We start from the raw sequence: 18,494 nt of genomic DNA on the forward strand, positions 1-18,494 counted from the left end.
GGACCAGCACACCAGCGTATATACCAGCATATATATATATATATTTATATCCACACACACACATATAAAGATGGAGAGAATTTGGGTGGGGATCCCCTTTAAATGTCTGATTCTGCTGGTACAGATTTGCCCCTGGTCATTACCTACCTGTTTTAATATTTCTCTGCCTATTGTGTTTCTGTCTGGAACATGTGCATATTCCTCTTTAGCTTTCTGATATCCATCTGTGTATGTCCGCTGTATATCAATTTAGTTATCTCTAGACCAATGCCTTTGTTTCTCATTCTGTCTATACCATCTGTATATTTTTCTATGGCTGTATCTGTTATATTCAGTGTTCATACTCCCTGCATATCCATTCATTCTAGGTCATCCGTATATCGAAATTGCTGCCTTTCTATGTCATATTCATGTATGGATGTGTATATTATCCATATATATATTAATTATCATTATGTTGATTAATTTGTCTGTCATTCTGTCTGTATTATTTCCATATCCATCTATAGCTGTTATCTATGTGTCCACCCACCTCTGTATATCTATTTAGCTGTCTATGTGTATTATCTTGATGTACATTCATTTGTCTTTATGTCTATCTCTTCTGTCTATCTATTTGCCTTTCTTTGTGCCTGTAGCAGCTAAATATCTATTAAGCTTTCTGTTTTTATCATCTATATATCCATGCTTTTACTGATATACCTAACTTCGTGCTTCTTATATCTAATTGTCTCTGTCTATTTTATCTGTTTACCTGCTGCTATCTACCATAGCTATACCTTCCTGTCACTGCTCTGAATCTCTGTACATAGAGCCCTAATTGCAGGCTTCATCTACCATCAGGTGTTGAAATGTTTGCACATAATATAAAATTACAGCCATGCCACCAGTATTTATATATAGATATATATATATATAGTGTATAAATAAGCCAATTTAATATGGATAGCCTGGGTGCTGTTAAATACTATATAATACTATATATAAAATATATTTGTATACCCAAGTATTAGTGTTTAATTTGCACCTAACGAGTTCCTCGTTAGTGGTCTGGCAGGTGAAAAATGGGCGGCCACTGTAGAAGAGAGAACAAAGGCTGAGATCCCTAGAGCATTTTTTTCTGTGGAACAGTTGGTAAAAGAGTGGGTTATTCTTAAGCTTTAACACTTTTTATGCCGAGGGAGGTTGCCCATTATTTGCTCTCATTGGGCTGATACACAAATGCTAAAATCTCAGTGCAGAATCCTGGCAATCTGTCTGATTATTGACTTATTCACAGTTCTGTCATTTATTGTCTGTGATGCCCATTAAGGGTTAGGTGCTGCAATCCCTGAGTGTGTATATAGGTTTATTTCTATGTGTGCCTTAAGTGTGCTAGCCTTCCATTATGTATTAGGGCTGGGCGGATCTGGAAGGGAGGGGTGCTCAATTGGAGCTTCCATGCTGCCATCACCTGCAGGCAGGATCCATTTCTCTTTCATGTGCGAAAAGAAATAGCATTTGCTTTGGGGGCAAACTGTATTATATGCCCCACCAAAATGATGTCCTTAAATGTTGCACATAGGAAGCTCTGATGAGGTGTAGAGATATGCACGGAGGAGACTGCTGCCTGTGAGAGCACAGCATGGTGACATAATCGGATAGAGGGAGAGTAGACAGTGATGGTCTGGGAACTGCAAGGGCTGTTGTTCTTTGCAAATCCCACCATCTGCTTTCCTGATCTTTGGCATTTAGGATAGCGACTCCTCTGGGGCGCTGGCACGGATGGGTGCCCTGATTGCAGTAGGTAGCAGAGACTGAATATAGCAAGTACATTGTCCCCATATGGAATGCATTCCTGTGCTTAACAAAGCCAATTGTGGCTTCTGTCCTCCCTGCGGTCTCATTTATAAGTATCCATGAGAAATATACGCTGGTTTAACCCTTTTCTGTGTCAGTGAAAACCTTTTAAGGCAAACCCATTTAGTGCCAGGGCGTGCCTACTGGATGTGTATTGGAATCCGCTTTCATGCATCGCCGCAGCCTTGGCCGCACTTACAGATAAAGTTCTCATGATTTGTATTGTGTGTTTGTGTGTTTTGTGTGTTACATGAAGCCAGAGACACACCCCTTACAGCGCAGTCGCTCCCCACTTTGCAGATGTTCTGCATCACACTCACACACAACAGCCCCTTTCCAATGTCTCTGTGTATCAATCTCGGCTTTTGTTTGGTTCCCAGAGCCAGAGTCGTGGTGTACAGAGCCCCTTCGTCACATCTGTTGGTAGTTTATTCTCCCAAATCATTTAGTGGTTTTGTTCCTTCCCTCCCCCGCTGCAATACACAAGGGGCGAGACTGTGTCTCCTTTCACTTGCTCCTGTTATTGCCATTGGTGTGTATTTGTTGTCTTTGTCTTACTACAGGGCCACAGGATCTCATTCAAGGCGGCAGATTCTAAAAATTAAACCTACGATGGAATGAATAGTTTAAACTTCTACAGATTTAATGCTAATATTATTAATAAAACCCCTTTGTTTTAGATTCCATCCATTCATTGCTTTTGTAAATAGTATAATGCATCAGTATTAACAGTACATTCTAACATTCATTACCGTCCTAGCTTTGTTCTTTGTCATCATGCTTCCAAATTAGACATTTTGCCTGTAGCTGCTTTTTTTAAGACAATTTCTGATTTGCCTTTTTGTTGAAAATATTTCTAATTCTAATTTGCTGTGTAATTTTCAGTAGGCAATGTTTAATTTCTCTTCTTTATTTTAATGTTTCCTACCTAGCAGTTTGTAGGGGGTATGCCACTATAGCAGTAGTTGCCAACATTTGAATATAATTTTGAAAGGACATTTTGTCACTGGACCTTTGAGCTAAGATGGAGCATAATTTGGCATGCCTGTCATGTGTGGTGTGCTCATTATTTGTGATCATAGCCCTGCAGTTGTGTTTAAAGCACCCATTATCAATAATTAGAGTGAACGAAGATACCCTTGGATATTAGGGCCAGTTCTGTAAGCATGGTTTTGGAGGAGAACCCTAAAGCATAATATACTAGCCTATGTTTTTGTTAAGCTTTATTTGCTTTAATTGAATATAATGGGACAGCAGTTATAGATAGATGAGACATAAGGAATAATTTACAAAATTTTACAAAGGCTGGCAATGTTGGTAAATCGGAAGCAAGTGGTTTTCTTGTTTTCTGGTGTCAGCGTGCAAACTGAATCATTTCTCAAATGCCTGTGGTGATGGGAATAGTATTAGCATGTAATTCATTGAGTGAAAGTCATCTCTAGGTGCAACATGCAGACAGTGCCCTGTAAGTAACAGCTCTTCAAGCTAGGTGGTAATTTGAGAGTTTCTTAGTATCCTTGTGTCCCCAACTTTCCACCTTATTCTTGAAAAATAACATTTTGGTGCTAGGTGCGCAGAGTACCTTTGTGAATGAGGTTTAAGCACATGCAAAATAACACACAGTTTTGCATTTGTGCTCATAAATGGGACCCCCAGATTTAATCTGTTCATTCTGTCCACTCAGAATTAGCCTTTGAGATAAGGTTGTGCTGCTACTTAGTCTGATTGGGGCTTTGGCAATTTTTGTATTTTCAAAAATAAATTATTTAACCTTGTCTCAGTGGAATCTTATTCCTGAAAACTGACCTTTGCCATTATAGTCTTTATCCACTGTTATATCCATTTAAAGTCTCTTAAAGGAGAACTAACCCCCCCAAAAATAATATGGCTAGAAATGCCATATTTTATATACGGAGCTTAAAGGACAATGAAAGGTTAATATAAATTAAAAGTAAGTCTAAAGGCATTCTTTTTAAGTACTTACTGCATATCTAAATTCCCAGATCCCTGCTTGCTTCTCTGGGATATGGTGCTGGCAGCCTACAGCAGTGTGAAGACTACAGTGACATCACTGAAATCTATCTCCCCTTCCTGTAGGCTGCCAGCGGCACCCTTCCTATTCTCTGAGCATGTGTGTAACTTGATCCTGTCTCCTGTTCTCAACTACACATGCCCACCAGCCAATCAGAAGCAGATCTGGCAGAGGGGAGGGGGGAGGGAATGAAACACATGTGCAGTATGAAGCAAGGAGGGAAAGGAAGGGAGAATACCTTTTTAGAGATGGCTGCCTGTTCTAGAAAATGTGAAGTAAGTGTGACTGAGTAAATATTTGATTAGGTGAGCCAAAAGTGTGGCATTTTTACTAAACAATAGGAGGACTATTGGGCAGTATCCTTTTTAAATTTTGTCTTGCATTCTCCTTTAAAGGGGCTTTTCACCTCTGAGTTAACTTTTAGTATGTTATAGAATGGCCATTTGTAAGCAACTTTTCAATTGGTTACAGTCTGATGCTGGTGATGACCTTGACTCTATGGGAACATATTCCTGTTTGATATCACCTTGCATACTAAAGAAATCCATCTACTGTCTCTTATACTTTCTGTATTTTCCCTTGTTTTATAGAATACTGGAAATAAATTAATTGTTAGATGTGTAGTAACTGAAAAATGTACTTTATGTGTACAAATAACACTTGAAACATGTTTATTGAAACCCCTCCTAATTGATCTAACAGTAAACAATAAAGACCTATAAGCTTTTTCCTCCAGAGACCTACATGGGTCAGTGTAATTTGACTATCCTGGTGTGTGGTAAAATCACAATTGCAATATCAAATGCAAGTTGCCATGTATTTACCCAGAATGCAGTCTTTCTCACCAAAACACCGTCTGCATGTTTTTAAAGAATTGGAGCAATTTGAAGTCGTTATTTCCGCCACTCAAAATTTCCAAAAAATTGCTGCCAGTTTGAAGGTAGGGAAGCAGCTCCAGGGTCCCAGCATCAATAGATGTACCTGCATGTGATTTATATCTGGAGGTCGGATGGGCACATTGTTGCTTAATGGAACTATAGGTAAGTGCAAGGAACACCTTGGCAAGTATAAGTTTAAGAGGCTTTTTCTTCCCCTTCATGTCTCTGGTGTGGGCATTCATTTATACATTGAAGCAGTGATAAAGAAAATTTACAAGTAATAAATAAATTCACTAGTTTAGCATTACTGACAGATCTACGTTTATGGATTTTTAAAGATCTGTGCGTTCTGGTGAGATGTAGGAGTGACATATAGTTAATGTTTGTTTTTATAGCTTCACTGACAGATCTGAGAGTCTTGTCAATACTCTTTTATAAGACACCATCACTGACAGTTCTGAGTCTCCTAAAAAGACTCTTTTCCTAGAACGTAACTGACTGTTACATGCAGTGTTCACCAATACAGCCATTAATGATAGATGCTAGAAATACTCCCCAGTGACACATTACCTTTTGCATGAGAGCATGCCTAATCCATTAGCTTTCAGCGATCTTGAGAGCTGCAAGGGACCAGTCTCCCAGTGTTACAGGGAACACATGATTTATAAGCCAGGATGCTTAGTCTTTGTGAGGACCTATATGCCTTGGCAATCTTATTTTTTTTCTTCTATGAAAGCAGACAGGTGTAGTAGGTTGACAAGTGGTTATTGGAATTCTTCAGTTTAAGTGCCCCCCCAGAGGACCAACCTTTGGTCAGGGCTCCACGTAGCAGGGGGATGTAAGGTCACAGGAAAAATTATTGGTCAGTGATGTTTAGATTTTCTTAAATCTGTCTGGAAGGGTGTAGTGTAGGGTCAGATAGAATGAAGAACGCTGCTCTAATGTGCCTCTTAGCCATTGAGGCTTTTCTCGAAGGGCTGTCATCTGCCCTGGCCACACTGACAGGTGTGGCATTGGCTTTTCTCTGCTTGCAGGAATAATACAGGACACACCTTGGGCCGTTAGCTTTACGTCAGGTCCATACTTGGACAGCCCCCATCAGACCAATAAATAGTGACTCTCTACATCTTACAGCAGCCTCTCTGGCCTTTGCCAGAATCCACAGATTGCTAGTCCAGGCCTGTTTTAGGTTATACATAGACTCAGTGTAGAAGGAACACAGAAGAGAGGAGAAGGAGGAAAGATGAAATATTCAGTACACCTTCATATTATTCAGCAAAGGAATTGTATTTAAGAAAGGAATTGAAATAGTGTACCCAGTGTTGGTTCAATAGAGTGGCCCCCTTTTAAGTAATTAAGACAGTGATCCCCAATCAGTAGCTTGTGAGCAATATGTTGCTCACCACCTCCCTTGATGTTGATCCCAGTGGCCCAAAGTAGGTGCCATTTTTACATTTCTGGCTTGGAGGCAAGTTTTTGAAGCACAGAGACACAGTTTTACTCCAAGCAGAGCCTCCTGTAGGCCAGCAGTACACATGGAGCTACCAAATAGCCAATCACAGTGCTTATTTTGCTTATGTTATTTCTACATCTTAGTGTGGCTCATGAGTAAAAACGGTTGGAGTCCCTGAATTCAAACCTAAAATGCTATGTTTATAGGTAATGATAACACAGTGTATGGGACACTGGATTAGAACAGATCTTGAAAACACACCCAGTCGTTTAAAAATGGCTTTTTATAGTGAACTATGCAAAATAAAATTGTTTAATTGAAGGGCATGATAAAGTCTATATAGAGGTGGTTTAAATAGATAAATGTTTCACCCCCCATGCTGTATGGAATAGCACATTTTAAAATTTACAGATGTGTAATGTAGCTATAAGCTTTTGGGTGCTTTCACAGAAGTTGTGTGCCAGACATGTTAGCCCACATTCATTTTCTGCACACTCCATACCTTCTGTCTCTACCACCTTATAACACTTCTGTACACAAGATTCTCTGTGCTTGGCCTTGTAAAATGTCACTTATTTTCTAGATAGCAGTGACCTAGTGCTGTAGTGCCTATTAAGACATAACTGCCACCCGTTACATCAGTAACATGGCATTTTCCCATTTTCATAGATATTTATGTTTTTGCTTTTTCAAGGGAAATATATCTTATTTATAAGTAGTATTTACTTGTATTAACTTTACAAACATATCTTCCTGCTAAAGGCAACATTCATTAAAATGAGTTTCATTTACCAATTCTTGGGTCCTGAACCAGGTTCCCAAGCTTAATATTGGTCCCCTTTGAAGAACATTAAGGAACCTTGATTAAAGTTAATCAATATATATAATTGAATGGAGAGTACTTAGTAAATACAATAAGGTGATTTTGCAGCTAAAATCATATTATACCTGTCAAATCAACGCTAAGCTTTTTTTGCTGAGTTATACAAGGACATCAGTCAGAACATATATACTTAAATCTAATGAAGCCATCTACCACATTTCCTTTATAATTTGTTCTGCTTAAACTTTAAAGGGGTATCCACCAATCTACCTATGTTTCATGTTGCTGCTCAAGAGTCTTCCTGGACACTAAACTTTATACAGCCAAGATTTCTGGCATTGGTTTGCATAGGTATGGCTGGTATAACTCTGGCAATTCATTTTCTTTTCCTGGCTCTGACACATTACTTATTAATGAAGATACTTGGCCAGGGGGATTGAATATTAACATACCTTTGGAAAGTGATGAGCTTACTCTGTAGAATTCCCTGTTTAAGTAATGATAACCACAGCAAGCTCAGGAAGGGCATAAATATTTAAAGGCAATTAGCTCAAACTGTATCAGAGATATATGACATATACAACTTTCTTTTGTTAATAGGACAAGTGTTGCTTTTGGAGCAAGTCCCTTGGATATTGGATAGGAGATGATTTTATAAAAAGAGCAAAAGGCCTTGTAGAGTAGAGTTATGTGTAGGTAATCAACTATCTTTGATTGTCAGTCAAATATTGATTGGGCAAATAAGTTTGTTGAAAACGTCTATAAAGAATAAGTTGGCACCTTTTATTGACTAGATAACTAGTAAGCCTTTTATTTTAAATATAATAACATGCCTTCTCCCTGCATGCAGATTTATTTTGATTCTCTGTTGCAAGCAATCCTCAAAGAGCAGCCTGCTGGGCATGCTCCCTGCCTTTGCTCCATTTAAAATCAATCAGGCATGCACAGTAGACACCTATTTGAGGTCATCCTAGTCAGAAAGAGAAGTGCTCAGAAAGCAAAAGGGGGCAGAGCTTCATGCTAGACAATAAAAAAGGGTTTACTTATCCTTTAAGCTAAAATAGGACAGTCATCAGGGAGGTATGAATGGTATGGCTGTATCATTGCAATGGTCTTGCAAATCAATATTATACATTTTTTTTATGTCCCCAAACATTATACTTTTACCAGGCCCTGAAAGAAAATGTATCTGATGGTGGCCCTGTTTAAAAGTATGTGTATATTGTAGGAAAGTAGGCTTAAACTTCTTTCTTAAGGCAACGTTATAACCGCTTACCTGCCGCAGATTGTTTAATGTATAGCAGTGGTCTTTAGGTACTCAACTATCTATGTTTAATGCCAATCTTATTCTAGTAGAAAAAGGCAGGACATTTATTAGTAGTACTTATCAATTGACAAGTATCAGTATTTCATGGCCAATGTAAGGGCCTGGAGTTGCATCTATAGACTGTGGAGGAATTAGAGGGGATTAAAAATCCCAAATAATTTTGCTTTTGTTAGCTATTTAACAGAAGACTTGGCATGCGACATCAGACAGATGTCAAAATATACTTTCCCTGGGTTCTTTCCTCTAGGATCTGGAGTCTGAGCATAGTTCTAGTTGATACATATACAGAGAGTTGCTGTGGCCCTTAAGGCATTACACTGCTTCTGCTTCTTACCCTGGGAGAGCAGGAGAGAGAAAATCAAGCTTTTAGCAAGTAGCACATATATGAGAGAACCTAGACTATATAGATTTTGTCCAAGTATGGGTCACATAATAGAAAAATAGAAAAAGCTGCTTATTTGGAGGTTGGAATTATCAGTTTCCAGAGAGGCCTGTGTGGAAGGTTTAAAAATATATGTCGGAGACAAGGTTGTTATAAATAATGTTCCAACATTGCATCACGTTGCTGAACTTCATTGTCAGTTGAGGATGACCTAATGGTGCAACCAGAGCTGTGGTTTATGCTTTTGCATCTAAAGTGATGTATAAATCCATTTACACAGGGTAATGCTGAATAATTGAAAGTTGATTATTATACTTCTGAGGATTCTGATGTATTAGTCAATCAGACCATGCCTGCGGTGCATCTCTGATACTGATAGCAAATGTATGGATACATATTACGTATGTATGAGGTGCTTCATGAGTCTTTCACCTAGAGTATCCATGTTTCTATTCTGTTCATTCGCTTTCACCAGGCTTGTTATAAATTCACATATTTTAATGTTTTTGACCACAGTTTTAATGTCACCCCAAAATAATAATACCCTGCACCCCGAGGTAAACTGATGAACAGATCCCACAAAGATGTCATCTGACAGATTATCAGTTTATCTAGCTTCCCTTGAAAAAAAAATCAAGAAAGAACAGTAGTCATAACTTGGTCAACCAAAACCTGTAATGGGTACAGTTGGCACTACATTATTTTATAGACAGAGTGGTCTGATATAGTTTAGGACTGGCCTGGGTATGGCCTACTTAAGATGACTGCCTCCAGGCTAAAGACATGCCTTGTGTCTGATACATAAGACACAAAGGTTAGACAGAGTGTTCTATCCTTGGGTACCACCTCAAGTGAATGTGTTTGTCAAGGCAAGTAATATGGTGATTGCTACATTCATAAATACAAATAATACAGAGGAGCAATGCTTAGGGCTTTATAAGAAGCCATGCCAGCATCCTTAGCCTGTTTTTCTGCCTTAGGTTTAAGACCGCACTGCAGTCCAGCATTTGGTTTGAACCCCTATAGCTCATAAAGAGTTTACATATATATCAAAATGTTGACATATATGTCACTTTCCTATGGTTCCAGTGGTGTCGAAATAGGGTCGCAACCTTTAAGGTATCAGCCACTACTGGGGGTGTGGGCAGTGATGTCGTAGGAGCAGGACCCTAGAGGCTCTGGGGGCTGTCTATGGTGGCAGGGATGGGTGGGTTAAACGGTGGTGAAAATACAGGGAATTACAAATTTATTAGTAAATACATTTCTGGTAAATTTGTAATACCAGCCATAGCTTGTGATTGACCATCTAGACTAGTAACATTTCAGCAGAATGGCAACCCTATAGCCAAGGCAGGAAATGAGCATTTATCCTCATATTTGACCCTAATTCCACCAATGTTGCAGAAGCCAGCTGATTAACAGACCTGGGAAAAACCATGCTGGCAAGTCTGACATCTGCTACATTCTGCAAGTCAAAAATGTTATTTTTGGGTTTATATCTCCTTTCATTAAATGATGCAGGCTATACCATAGTGTTGTGATATTTCAAGCAGGCTGGCGTTGTCCCCTTGATGCTGGCACCAGCAGACTAAACGTGTGGCATTTTTATGGGAACCGGTGCAAATGATACCATGTGATGACAGATGGTTTACCCTGTACTTCTGAGAGGCATGACTGCAATTCTCACCTTACTGACAGCAGAGAAAAAAAATGCAGTGTCAGGCACAAAGTAACAATGCACCTTGGTTCCTGGAATGCGTTTTGATGTCTCAGATTTCCACAAAGGCTTCTTTTTTTGGATGCTACTTCCTAAGTGTTCTCCTGATGCTGCAACTTTCATGCTCTTCTTATTCCCTCGCGTATAGAGCAGAATCCTCCCTCCTTTACTTTGTTGCCTGACTCCAAAGTCTCTGTCCTGTGCACCTGGAGGCGAAACGCGTCAGTGCTCAATGGGAACCGACAACTGCCAGGGGAAGTGAGGATTGGGCTGCAACATGGAGACTCAAACAAGCAGCCCCCATGCCAACAGTTTGAGTAATCAGAAATGAAAGGAAGAGCTATGCACAAAAGCCCCAAATTGCAGCGAGAGAACAGCAGCGACAGTGGTGCATCATTTCCCCCCCCCCCACCAGAGAGCTGCCAGTGGTGTTGCCTAGCACCAAGCAGCATCTGTGTTTGCAGCAGTGTTTTGCTCATATTGAAGTGACAGTTTGGTTGATCTGCTTGGAAAGCTCGATCCCCCAGCTCCAGAGCTATTAATAGAGGAGACACAGGAAGGATTGATGTAACCCTAGCCGCTGTTCTGCCGGCTCATGTATCCCCTACACATGACACACACCTAACACAGCTCACTGTATGTTGCTTTCACTGCCCGGGGAAAGTTATTTGGTATTACCTTCGTCTGGCAAGGAAGGGGTTATAAAAGAAAGAGAGAGGCAGCGGAGAGGTAAGAGAATACCTGGCTGTCATCTAAGGAGTCTGTTTCTGGCCTGAGTGCCGTTGTAGGTTGTAATTACATGGAGATCAGCAAAAGAAATCTCAACCTGTAGAATGTTTTACTACCCAGACTAGTCCAAACTCCAAGATCTCTTCCTATGTCTGCCATCAGGATTAGCCTCAAATGAGAATGTAGGTGAATCCTAGGCTTCTGATGTCCTACGGGAATGTGTAGGTTGTTGGGAAGTTAATAATATCTCTAAACTGGCACAGACCTGTTAAGGCTCAGTTTTTCATGAGGTACCACTGTATACTAAATGTTCTATATATATATATATATATATATATATATATATATATACAGATAACATATATATGTGCATATCCAAAGCATATTGGGTGGATTAGAGAGTTTCCCAAACATGACATCTGCCTTGCTTGTAGAGCATTCATTCAGTTATAGCTCTCCTTTACATGCATTCTTTCTTGCTACATTTAGAATTCAGTTTTATAAACCTTGTATATGTTTGTAGGAGTCCAAAATTAAAATGTAATTAAAAGCAATGTTGCAGTACATATTGTCATTGAATTTTTTTGTAAGTGTAATCACTATTAAAATGTAATGCACTGCTGGTAATGACTGTTGAAACAGTGTAGCAGAAGACAGCCTTCTTCACAGGCCTGTTACTCAACTGGCTTCTACTGCATTGTTTCAAAAGTCAGAACCACCAGTGCTGAGAAAAGAAAGGAACAGATAGAAGCTCCCTTCAATAGCAATGACCAGGGTTGGACTGGGCCGCCGGGACACCGCCGGCAGCCCAGACCCAATCCCTGGTACCGCTCCCCCAGCCGACGGTGTCCTCCCCGCATTTCATTTATGTGTGTTCAGGGGAGGATGTTGGGTGGGTGACTTGGGTCCCTGTAGGGGTTATGGGGACGCTGCAGGGGCTCCTGTGAGGGGTGCGGGGGCATGGCCAGTGGGGGGGCACCTTTGGGGGTGCGGGGCCCCCCGGACAGCAGCCCCGGTGGGCCCTACACCCCCCAGTCCAACCCTGGCAATAACATTTATTTAAAACTACTAAGCATTTAGCAGTATTGGAAAGCTGCTTAACATTAACTGTTATTTCATAAGGCAAAAGGAAAATTATGGTTAGGCTCCCCCTATAAATATGATATATAGCTACAATTCTATTATATGAATTACAAGTAATTACGGACCCAAATGGTAAATATTCTAAACTAAATGAGGCAGAAAGTGTGATCAGACCTCGTTTATCAGAATGGACAATGGCACGTCTCTTTCCAACGCACTAATTAAAAATCGGAGAGGTTGTTACTGTGACATTCTCATTGTTCAGCTAAAGGGGAAAAAAGAGATTTGATAGAAGTGAAGCCATGTGTGCAGTAATGATCACACCAGCAGCGCTCACTAGCATTCCAATCAGCGAGCATTAGATCGATTGGCACCAGGCACTGTGACCTTATTATAGGAGATTTCACTGAAAGACAGTATGGAAAGAAACAGCATTAAAGATTCATTCTGAATTTAAAATGCTGTATGTTCTGGTGAAAACAGAATGGTGAGAGCAGTTCCATTTGGTATGAAGTGCTGGCCAATTGGAGAGTGGCTTTGGCTGGTTAAAATAAGGCTACCCTTGCAAAGGCCCTACTGCTTTTGTGAAATAATGATAAAGATGCCCCATTCCTGTAAGGTGAAGGCACACAGAGCTACTAGTAGCAGCTACTCGTCACAGCTACTGAAATAGACAATTGCTGATCATCAACTGTCTCTACGTGTGTTTTAGCAGAGGAAATTCTCAGTATTGTCTATGGGCAGTGTATTTTCTGGTGTTTAGTAGCCATGAAAAAGTAGCTGCTACTAGTAGCTCTGTGTGTCTTCACCCTTAGTGACTTATCAGGCAATAACACAAAGCAATAGGGGACCTTTGGTGCCCTATTTTTCTTTGTGGAGTGCTAAAGCCAGAATGGAGTGCAAAGACCTGTGTTACTGCCTTAAATACAGTGCTTCCTAGTTCAGCAGCACTGTATACATGAGGTGCGGGCTGGGGGTGACAACACTGGCATGACACTGTGGACCCTGTAGTTTACCTTTCTATTAATTGTTTTTTTTATCTTTTGTGAATTTTGAATTATTTGCCTTTTTGTTCAGCATCTCCAGTTTGAAAGAGCATCATAATTGCTAGGGGCCAATTTTCTCTACCAACCAAGCTGTGGTGTGAATGGGGTATAAATAGAAGAGGGACTGAACAGAAAGTGATTGATCAAAACAAAAACAAAGTTGCAGTCTCACAAAATAATAGTTTTTTTGGCTGATGAGGTCATTGGGGCAACTTGGTTAAAAAAGGGAGACCACTTGGAAAATTGCTCAAAATAGAGCGAGATTCGTTCTAGCACTTGCATCCGGGGTATTCAAAAATGACCCCTGTGGTGCCAGACTACTATTACCCATGGCCAGCCATGACCAGACAATACTTGCTTGTCTACCATTTTAGTTATAGATATTTGCGCTCTATTTCCTTGCATTGCTAAGTGACTTTTTTGCTTTTATGGAAAAGCATGTGAGAAAAGTCTGGTGATTATCCTGCTATTCTATAAAAAAGGATTCATTGTTTCTCTCAGGTGTAAAAGCATGATAGCCTCTTTCTTTTTGGTGTGTTAAAGGGTACATTAACCTTTCATAGCAGTGTTGCTCCTCCTAAATGTTGCTGGACCACAGCTCCCAGTATACTTCAATGCACTCTAAAGGACTAAAGCTTTCTTGGAGCTATGCCCATAATCCTGGCTGTATTCCTAAATCAACACTTGCTGTGGATGAGGGGGGCTTTATAGTAAAGGTTTACATCCCCTTTTACTACATGTTAATGGGCCCTGCAGCACAATTCTTTTTTTAGGGCTCACTCCATCCTCTATACATGAAAGATATGCTTTTTACACATATATTGCAATTGTTTATCATTCTGCCCCCACCCCAGCTGCTGCTGAGAGTATGCCTTCTCTATTGCTACACACCCATGAATTAAATATAATATGGCAGTGAATATTTGACTCTGTGTGTCACTTTTACCCTTTTGCCCCTCAATATAAACATTTATATCTATAAACATATAAATAAACTACATTGCTGATAAGTTTTTCACTGAATTAATTCAGAATAAAGACTAAACTTATAATTGTTTACATATTTGACATTTTTTAGAGAAATATTCTAAAATAATCATGATAAGATATAATTGGTGACAATTTGTGTTACAGCCATTAGGGTGTGATTTAGTTGTTTTGTTAGAGGGAAAAATGTGGTAGGCTAATCTCCCAACAGTGCAGTGTGTGCCATGGGCCCTATATACAGTATGTGTTACACATGTACCCACTGATGGACTGGCTAAGGGCAAACAAAAGCTTCCTTTTTTCTGCTAACTTCCTGATCCTCAAAATAATGACTTTGTGTCCCTCATTAGGCTTTTCATATTATTTCAATTATAATCTTTTTTTATTTGTAATTGCCACTAATATTTAATATTAATATATTTTAGCTATATTATTCCCTTGAAATGTTAATATGAATGTAATGCTATACCCCAACTGAACTTCAACTTCTACCATTTCTTGGACAAACAGAAGATGCTGGGAAAATGTTAAGAGTATTAGAAGTCACTGAGAGGTTCTGTGACCACTCATGTATTATAGGGGATAATGTACCCCCTACTCTAAATTATAAGGATATTAGAAGTCACTGTGGGGTTCTGTGACCATATAAAGGCACAAGGCTGCAGGGTGAGTTATACAGGGAACTCTGAGTATCACTCATGTATTATAAGGGATAAGGTACCCCCTACTGTAAATGATAAGGATATTAGCAGTCACTGAGGGGTTCTGTGCCCATATAAAGGCACAAGGCTGCAGGCTGAGTTATACAGGGAACTCTGAGTATCACTCATGTATTATAAGGGCTAATGTACCCCTACTGTATATGATAAGGATATGAGAAGTCACTGAGGGGTTCTGTGACCATATAAAGGCACAAGGCTGCAGGCTGAGTTATACAGGGAACTCTGAGTATCACTCAATTATTATATAAGGATAATGTACCCCCTACTGTAAATTATAAGGATATTAGAAGTCACTAAGGGGTTCTGTGACCATATAAAGGCATAAGACTGCAGGCTGATTTATACAGGGAACTCTGAGTATCACTCATGTATTATAGGGAATAGTGTACCCCCTACTCTAAATTATAAGGATATTAGAAGTCACTGTGGGGTTCTGTGACCATATAAAGGCACAAGGCTGCAGGCTGAGTTATACAGGGAACTCTGAGTATCACTCAATTATTATATAAGGATAATGTACCCCCTACTGTAAATTATAAGGATATTAGAAGTCACTAAGGGGTTCTGTGACCATATAAAGGCATAAGACTGCAGGCTGATTTATACAGGGAACTCTGAGTATCACTCATGTATTATAGGGGATAGTGTACCCCCTACTCTAAATTATAAGGATATTAGAAGTCATTGTGGGGTTCTGTGACCATATAAAGGCACAAGGCCGCAGGCTGAGTTATACAGGGAACTCTGAGTATCACTCAATTATTATATAAGGATAATGTACCCCCTACTGTAAATGATAAGGATATTAGAAGTCACTAAGACATTCTGTGACCATATAAAGGCACAAGGCTGCAGGCTGATTTATACAGAGAACTCTGAGTCTGGGAACTATTACTAATGCATTATAAGGGATAATGTACTCCCTACTCTAAATTACAAGGATATTAGAAGTCACTGGGTAGTTCTGTGACCATATAAAGGGACAAAGTCATGAACCAGTTTTATTTGTGTAGGTCATAGACCTCTGAGGTACCTCCTAATATCTTGTGTTTTCAAAGTCAAGGTACAAAATTTGCTATATAATTGATTTATTACAATTTTGACAGAATTTGTGTGCTTAAGTGTTTATAAGGATAAATTCTACAGGTTTGTAGTGGTGTTTGTGTAAACAATACTGTTAGTCGTTAGCATTTACTTGTACTTGTGTGTTTTACACTGGTAGGTTTCATGCTGTATATTTCCTAGTTATGCAACTTGTTGTGTGAATTTTTTGAGACACAGCAGCCCCTTTTCCCTCCTCCTTCTGCTAAGTTACTGTGCTAGGACTCCCAGCTTTTCCGGATAAACTGTGCTGACACCTCCATGTGTTATTGGTGGCCTGTACGTTCTAGATAAAGCACTCACCCTAGCAGGAGGAGCACCTCAGGGCTAGATAAACCACACTCTCACTTATCTGAACGAGGAAGAAGGGGCCCTAAACTGTCCCACTACATGTAATATACTTGCCACATATTGCCTTATGTAAGAACTGGTGTTCAAGGTAGGCTTGTTTTGTGTCATTTTAATGGGGAATGGGCTTTATAAGAAGCAGCACTGGAGTGTAAATGTCTTTATTGTCCATATTACTTAGTGGTGCTTTAGTTACTGAACTTCAATTACCTAAATACATATATTTCATTGTGTGGAATCTTCCTTCTACTACCATCTTCCATCTATAGGGTTAACAGGGCTAGTTGTAGGGTAGGGTGGGGGAACAAGAGTTGGGACGTATAGATTAAAATACAAAGGACATAATATACTGTGTAATAGTTTTTAGTTGGAAGATTCTGGAAGTTATAGTTAAGATGGAGGGCTGCTTGTTGAAAATTCCCCTTTTATGTAAATGTTTTCTCTGTAGATGGGGCCCGGCAGCTTTCCTTCGTTGTCAGGGCCCCTCTTTATTCAGTCCAGTTGGTTGCTGGTTTTAATATAGGGGTTGTTCAGCTTTGAGTTAACTTTTAGTATAATGTAGAGATTGGTCTTCATTTTTTATTATTTGTATTTTTTAGTTATTTCACTTTTTGTTCAGCAGCTCTTCAGTTTGGAGTTTCAGCAGGCATCTGGTTGCTAGGATCCAAATTACCTTAGCAACCAGGGATTCCTTTTTAAATGAGAGGCTGGTATATGAATAGGAGAGGGCCTGAATAGAAAAAGAAATACTAAAAAGTAACAATAATAATAAAGCTGTATCTTCACAGACCCCATACGAAAACTGGAAAAAGGCAAAAGAAGAAAGCAAATAGTTTAAAACCTATAAAAAATAAATAATGAAGACCAGTTGAAAAGTTGCTTACAATAGACCATTTTATATAGTACTAAAAGTTTACTTAAGGGTGAACCACCCCTCTAAAATAGGGATATCGCTAACTGTATCTACATAACATTATATATATATATATATATATATATATATATATATATATATATAGAAGCACTTGTGTTGTTTGCTTTAGGGTATAACTTGTGTGCAGGAATATTCCTTCTGCGTATAAATGTATTTATAAATGTAGGTGGGGGGCTGCCAAATTGCTGCCGCATTACTCTTATAGTAGTGGTATATAGACTTCATTGCAGCTGATGAGTAATGCATCTCAGGAGGAGAGACGTACGGCAACAGCAATTGAAATAACGTGTGGAAGTGGATAGGCTCACAGCTTACCCTTATAAATTACACATTTAAGGAATAATAAATAGGAAAGTCTATAAGTCACCAAGGATTGTATGGCAGTGTGCTTTTATACAGGTCATGGAAATTTCACATACATTTTGTATTATTTGTAAGATAAACAGTTTGGAATGAGTGCCTGGCTGGACTGGCAATCTGTGCTGCAAGATGCCATAGACAGTCACTATTAATTGGGCCTGTGGGGGGCTGTTTGGGCCTCTGTGTACTTGAAATGCCAGGGCCTATTTCAAAATCTAATTTAAACCTAATTTAAATCCCAGTCTGGGCCTGATGACTGCCTACAAATGAAAAGAATCTAGTGAAATTCAGTGGACGGCATTGTGTGGATAGTCGAGGCAGAGAAGTATTACATCTATAAACTGTTTATAGAAAGATAATGAAAGGTAATAAAAGAGGTTTTGGGTTGGTGCATGAATGTGTGATTTATGTTGATTTATAATATATTGGAGTTTAATGCAAAACTAAGCAGGCGGCCCCAGGAGAAAAATGCAGACAAAGTAACAAATACTAGTTTGAATGGTTTATCCGTAAATGTTGGTTTGGGGGTTATGCTGATAGGGGAAAATGTAAGAAGCGGAAGCCCTGTTTTAGCTTTACACTCACTAAGCTTTGCTCTTGGGTTACACTAAATGTGAGAGCTGGAAGCTTCTCTGTATCCATTACAGGACCTTGGAGAGGGGCCCAGAAAGTGCCCTATAATATAATAGGCCCAGGGCATGTCAATAAGGGGTGTCAGTCTTGCTTTGGCTTA

General features: G+C 39.4%; 1 protein-coding gene across 14 annotated transcripts in view; it reads left to right on the plus strand.

The window, feature by feature from the left end:
• Window positions 1-18,494, plus strand: part of mapt (microtubule associated protein tau) — a 46,690-nt gene that overhangs the window by 646 nt on the left and 27,550 nt on the right. The window contains exon 1 of one of the 14 annotated variants that reach the window (XM_012952561.3): window positions 16,451-16,558. The gene's annotated coding sequence lies outside the window, so the exon portion shown is untranslated. 14 annotated transcript variants of the gene reach the window in all.

Source organism: Xenopus tropicalis, chromosome 10 (assembly GCF_000004195.4).
Source record: "Xenopus tropicalis strain Nigerian chromosome 10, UCB_Xtro_10.0, whole genome shotgun sequence".
NCBI lineage: Eukaryota > Metazoa > Chordata > Amphibia > Anura > Pipidae > Xenopus > Xenopus tropicalis.